A 5,940-nucleotide genomic window follows, 5' to 3' on the forward strand; every position below is an offset into this window, starting at 1 on the left:
TTTGTTTGTTTGTTTTTTTCTGCCAGAGCTGAGGACCCAACCCAGGGCCTTGCGTTTGCTAGGCAAAGCACTTTACCACTGAGCTAAATTCCTAACCCCGAGAAAGTTGTTTTTAAAGGCAGAATTTCTCAGAGGACTCTTATTTTCTGATGTGTAAATGAATATGTTGGGTCTCTCATAGATATATGACTTAAATGCATAGTCTCCAGATGGCAGTACTGTTCTGAGTTCTGGAAACTCAGGAGGTGGGACTGGGCATAAGGAAGAAGGTTATGGAGGGCAGTTTCTTGGTAGTATATTATCGGTGGCTCCTTTCTGCGTGATGTTTGCATCTTGTCCACCAAGATGTGAACTGTTCTGTTCTGCCATACCCTCCCCACACCATGATAACCTAGAATTTCTAAAACCTTAAGCCAGATTGAATCCTTTGTTCTTTAAATTACTATGTTAGCATTTTGGTCACAGTGATGGAAGAAGCAGCCAATACACAGAATTGGTATCAGAAGTAGGGTTGTTGCTGTGACTAAACCTAACCACATGGGTTGGCTTGTGGAAGAATTTGGAAGAGTCTGGAAATATGAGGTAGAGAAGTCCTAGTGTGCTCAGAGCCTAATGAATGATTCTAGTGGGATCTCAGAAGCTGCATTAGTGCTAGAATGCTAACCCAAAAGTATACAGTAAAGGCCAATTCATGAGGTTTCAGAGGGGAACAAGGATTCCGTTGGGGATTGGACTAGGAGACATTCATGTTACACTCTGACAAAGAATTGTATGTGTTTTGTCCATGTCTTAAACTTTTTGGAGAGGCTGCATTTAAAAAAATGGACTAATAAATGTGACAGCAGAGATTTTAAGAGAGGCCAGTATTTAAGATGTGGCATCGTCATTGTTGGTTGATTTTAATGAGCTTTAGAGTGAAAACTGAAAACAAGGAGCAGAAGAGTCTGAAAATCTTGCTGCCTGGCCAGAATGAAAATAACGAATTAAAATTTGTAGTCAATAAAGAGATCAGTGCTATTAAAGAGAAGCCAACCATCTTTCACTGGGAAAAAAAAGGAAACGGACCAGACCACGTCCACCATGGGGCCAAAGGGATGGAATGGCAAGGTCATGTGAAAGACTGTTTCTTGAGAGGAAAGAGCACTGGGATACTCTATTTTCAAAGGACCCCATAGGGATGTATTCTTCCAGGTTCTACCACCCAGGTATTCACAGATGACTGCAACCAAGGTCTAAGGTGACCATGCAGTTGGCAAACCTTGGCCTCACCCATGAGGTGCTTGTTTTGCAGGGACACAGAATGCAGGAGTTATGTGGTGATTGAGGCTTCTCAGGTCTTTAAGAAGGTGTATGGAAGTGGGTGGTTCTCTGTAGAGAGGCCCTCAGAGTGTGCTGAATGAAGCTGTGAGTGCAGGGCCCACACTATGATGTACCCTTGGCATGGTAAAGATACCAGAAATGTGGGACATCTTCCAATAACAGTGGTAGGCTACCATTCAAGCCAGCCCAAGAAAACAGTCGGGTGGATTGCAGATGGTGAGAGGATAGGAATGGAGTTGCCCAAGCTTGTGGGAGCTCACATCAAACAGCATTTACTTTGGATGTTGGACATGGAGCTATAGGATTTAATGACAATCTTCTTGGTTTTATGTCTTAGGTTCTGTGGTCATTTGACTAAGAATGGCTCCCATAGGCTCATATGGTTGAATGCTTAAGTCACCAAAGAGTGGAACTGTTTGAAAGGATTAGAAGGATTAGGAGGTGTGGACTTGTTGGCGTAGGTGTTGGCTTGTGGAAGAAAGTGTGTCCTTGGGAAGAAAGTAGGCTTGGAAGTTTCCAAAGCTCATGCCAGGCCCAATCTCTCTGTGGTCAGGATGTAGCTCTCAGCTACTTCTCAAGTCCCATGCCTGCCATGCATGCTGCCATGCTCTCTGTCCTGATGATAATAGGCTAAACTTCTGAAAGTGTAAGTTAGCCCCCAATCAAATGCTTCCTCTTCTAAGAGTTGCCCTGGTCATGGTGTTTCTTCATAGCAACAGAACATGAACTAAGACAAGTCCCATCTCTCCTTTCTATGATCTAATTTGGACACTGTGTACCACAATATACTGAAAGTATATAACTTTATTCTTAGTTTTTAAAAGTTAAATGTAAGTATCCGAAGAATTTTAGTAGCTTCTAGAATTTAGATTAAATGCATTTTCTATTATAGGATAGGCATCAGCCTTTGAAGGCTAAGGACAGAATGTTATGGCTTGAATATATAGTGTCCTCTATAGGCTCATGATTTGAGTGCTTAGCCCCAAGATGGTCATATTACCAGGTCATTTGGGAGGACCTGGAAACTCAGGCAGTCTGATGACCTGGAAGAAGTAGGTCACTAGGGGTTTGAAAGTTTGTGCATGTGCTTTTGGAGACCAGAGTATAGCATGAATCTTAGAAGGTCTTATTATTAAGAATGAACCTGAAGCCAGGTATTGGGGTGAAAGCTAGAAGATCAGAGAAGCAGAACAAGCCACAGCCACCTCACCTCGCCATGCCCTCAGCTGATCCTATTTCCTCAAACTGGAAGCCTCTGAGTCCTCATCCAGAATGAATCTCAGCTGAACTGTGTCTCAAAAGCCTGAAAGCTTAACCCACTCTAGTTCCTGTTCCTTATGCCTTAAATACCTTTCTGCTTTCTGCCATCGCTTCCTGGGATCAAAGGCATGTGTCACCATGCCTGGCTGTTTCCAGTGTGGCCTTGAACTCACAGAGATCCAGACAGATTTCTGCCTCTGGAATGCTAGGATTAAAGGCGTGAGTGCCACCATTTTCTAGCCTCTGTAACTAGTGGCTATTCTGTTCTCTGACCCCAGATAAGTTTATTAGGGTACGCAATATTTTGGGGAACACATTACCACCACACCAGAGGTCAACCTTAGGTGTCATCTTGTATCACTCTGATTTTATTGTTTGGAGACACAGTCTCTCACTGATTCTGGAGTTCAGCAAGTGGCTAGACTGATTGGCTGGCCAGCTGAGCCCCCATCCCAACCTACCAGTGCTGGGGTGATAGGGGTTTGTACCATGCACAGTTTTCTACATGGGTAAGGGATTTCCAAAGTCAAGATCTCAGGCTATACAACAAACTCTTTAACGCCCATCCACCTTCCCAGGCCCTGAGGCATTAAGTGATTATCGATGAGAAGCTGAATTTTAGAACACCGGATCTCTGTGGAATCAACAGACACATGAATGTATGATCACCTCCACTTTTAACAGTGAAGAGGCTCAAAGTTGGAAATAAGAACTGGGTAAAAGCTAGACTGACACTTTCTGGCTCTGACTCCCAGGCTCTAGAAACTTCTGCAAAGTGTACTAAGTCCCGCTTTCACTGTAAAACATGATGAAGTCACTTTTGTAACTATTTTCATAACAAAGACAAATGTTGATGTATAGCCAACAAGACATGGAACAAACTGGAGAAAGGCACGACACTGGAGCCTGACATGGCCCACATCGTGTCTCACTAGGTCCAACGCGGCCAAGTTCTCCCCAGCGCTGGAAAGGATTGCTGTTGAGTCAATGGAGCACCAGATGAAGCTGTTGGCTTGCCTTCAGGAGCCGTGTTCTAACAAAGACGAACCTTCTCTGAAAACATCAAATCCACACTCAGCCAAGTGAGACACACATTGTGCCGAAGCAACTGTGCCAAACCCACATCTCTCCTTTCTCCAGCCACTGTTTCTCCACCTGCGAACGGAAACACAGGGAGCCTCAGTTATTTCTACCTGTCTCCCAAGGACTTTGGAAGGGCAAACACAGACAGGGGTTATAGAAAACTTTACAAAGCCCACACCAGTAAAATAAAATCTCCCAAATCAATTTGTCACCTCTGCTTGCTTTACATGGCCAACATTTATATTAATATGCATCTGTACATATTACCATAAAGTCCAGGACCACCTTAGTGGTCTCCGGTCTAATGCTGCTGTGAAATCCTACCTGCCATGCAGAGTCCTCACACAGGGAGCTCACTTGTTCCCAGTGTAACCCCATCAATGTTGCACTTAAGACATTTTCGTGACTTAATGGTCTGATTTTTTTGATTCTTTATCACCTTCTTTCACTGATTCCAGTAATGTCTCTTGTAACCACAAGGCAGGCAACCCTCCATGTGACACTTCAGATACTTGGCGGCAGCCATCATATCCCCCTCCTGTCACAAGACCAGTCCTCATGTACCATTCTGGGCACCTGCCACAGCATATGCAAAATTTATCAGCGTCCCCATTCCAGGGTAGCGGAACCCAGCCTGCCCATAGATTAAGTTCCACCCCTGGGTAGTTATTTTCTATCCTGGGAAACTGCTGCCTATGCCCTGTAGTGAGACAGGGTAAGCAGTTCTTCACGTGCATTCAGAGATTATAAAACTCTACTACCTCAATGCCACAAAAAGGAGTCCAATTTAAAAAAAAAAAAATGATTTCTTGCCACCTGTATCTATCTGTTTCATTTTCTTAACAATTCATTTATGAAGTTTTCTGATTTGACAGGGTAAATTTTGTCAGTGTTTCCCCTTGTGGTACACGGTGTAACGTCCTAGTTAACAAGTGCTAATGCAAGGCCTGTCACCTTTCCTTTCCAAGTTTATCATTTAAAGGCCTAATGTGAGGTTTGTTTTGAGTTGTGCCCAGTGTGAAGTTCTGTGGAAATTTAGTGTCAGAAGCATCTGTGTTTTCTTTCTGTTTTTATTAGTATGTATTCATTTTTATATGGTTTTCCTTCCTTCCTTTCTCCTTCCTTCTTCCCTCCCCTTCTTTTTTCCTTCATTCTTTCTTTCCTTCCTTTCCCACAGACTGTCGTGTATCCCGGGTTTGGCCTTGAACTTGCAGTGTGACTGAGGATGACCTTGAATTCTTGATCCTCCGGCCTCTGCCTTCTGAGGACTGGGATTACAGACTTTACACCCAGCTAGAGTAATGGGGTTTACTGTATCCTTTCTTTATGAGCATCTCATGTCCTCTCGGATCATTTCTTTATATCGGCTCTCTTTATTGCTCTCTTTCCCCCTTCCTCTTCCTTTTCACACTCTTTGTTATCTCCCTTTCTATCTCATGCCTTTCCATTTCTTCTTAGCTTTTGCAAATCAGACAAAATGTGTTACAACCTGGCAGAATAAAGTGGATGGAACTGAGGACCATCATGTTGAGCTAGTGAGTCCTGTAAAGGAATCCGATTTTAACATTTAATTAGTCAGTATTTGAAATCTCTCCAAGCCTCATGTTCAGGATTGGACATGCATGCTATCCCTGGAATTCAAGACACTAACTTACATTTTTGAATGCCAGGGGATAATCAAGACTATCATGCTAGTTCTCAAAACAAAACCTACTAACCTAACACTACTTAAGTATTGAGAGCCGAGCAAGGCCATCTCACCAATAGCTATAAGAGATTGACAATTGGAGTTCACTGAGTTCCCACAGTTCCATGCTCCTTAGAAGACCAGTGGATGAAGGGTTCCTGTCTTTGCAACCTCTTCTAAGTACTCTCTGAGCTTTACAGCAACAAGGATGTGCAGCAGACCCATGGGGGTATACTGTGACATCTGTTTATAGTTTTTTTGTTTGTTTGTTTTGCTAAGAGTTGACAAGTTTAGAACTGAGGTGTTGGGAAAATTATTCATAGTCCTAGAGGAAGACAGGGAAATATGCTGATCAGGCTTTTAATGAGGCCCCCTTAATGTGAACAGATGTAAAAAGACACTGAGATGTAGTACTAGAGTGCAGGCAAATGAACACGCTAGTTTTCCTGCAGGCTGAGAGGTGTCGAAGGGCACAGTGATTATGTCCATAATGAACAGGTTATTTGTGAAGCAGAGTTTTGTTCATTGTTAGTGATGCAATCAATTTGACTTGCCCAAAAGACTTGACCTAGAATAAACAGACCAACATG

General features: G+C 43.1%; 1 long non-coding RNA gene across 1 annotated transcript; it reads right to left on the reverse strand.

Annotated features, from left to right (window-relative positions):
* Positions 1 to 2,932: 2,932 nt before the first annotated feature.
* On the reverse strand, positions 2,933 to 4,750 carry LOC118569820. Its single transcript, XR_004943091.1, has 2 exons — positions 4,103 to 4,750; positions 2,933 to 3,735 (listed from the first exon to the last, which is right to left on the reverse strand). It is a non-coding gene; the product is annotated as an uncharacterized LOC118569820 (long non-coding RNA).
* Between the last annotated feature and the right edge of the window lie 1,190 nt (positions 4,751 to 5,940).

This window comes from Onychomys torridus, chromosome 18 (assembly GCF_903995425.1).
Source record: "Onychomys torridus chromosome 18, mOncTor1.1, whole genome shotgun sequence".
NCBI classification, from domain to species: domain Eukaryota; kingdom Metazoa; phylum Chordata; class Mammalia; order Rodentia; family Cricetidae; genus Onychomys; species Onychomys torridus.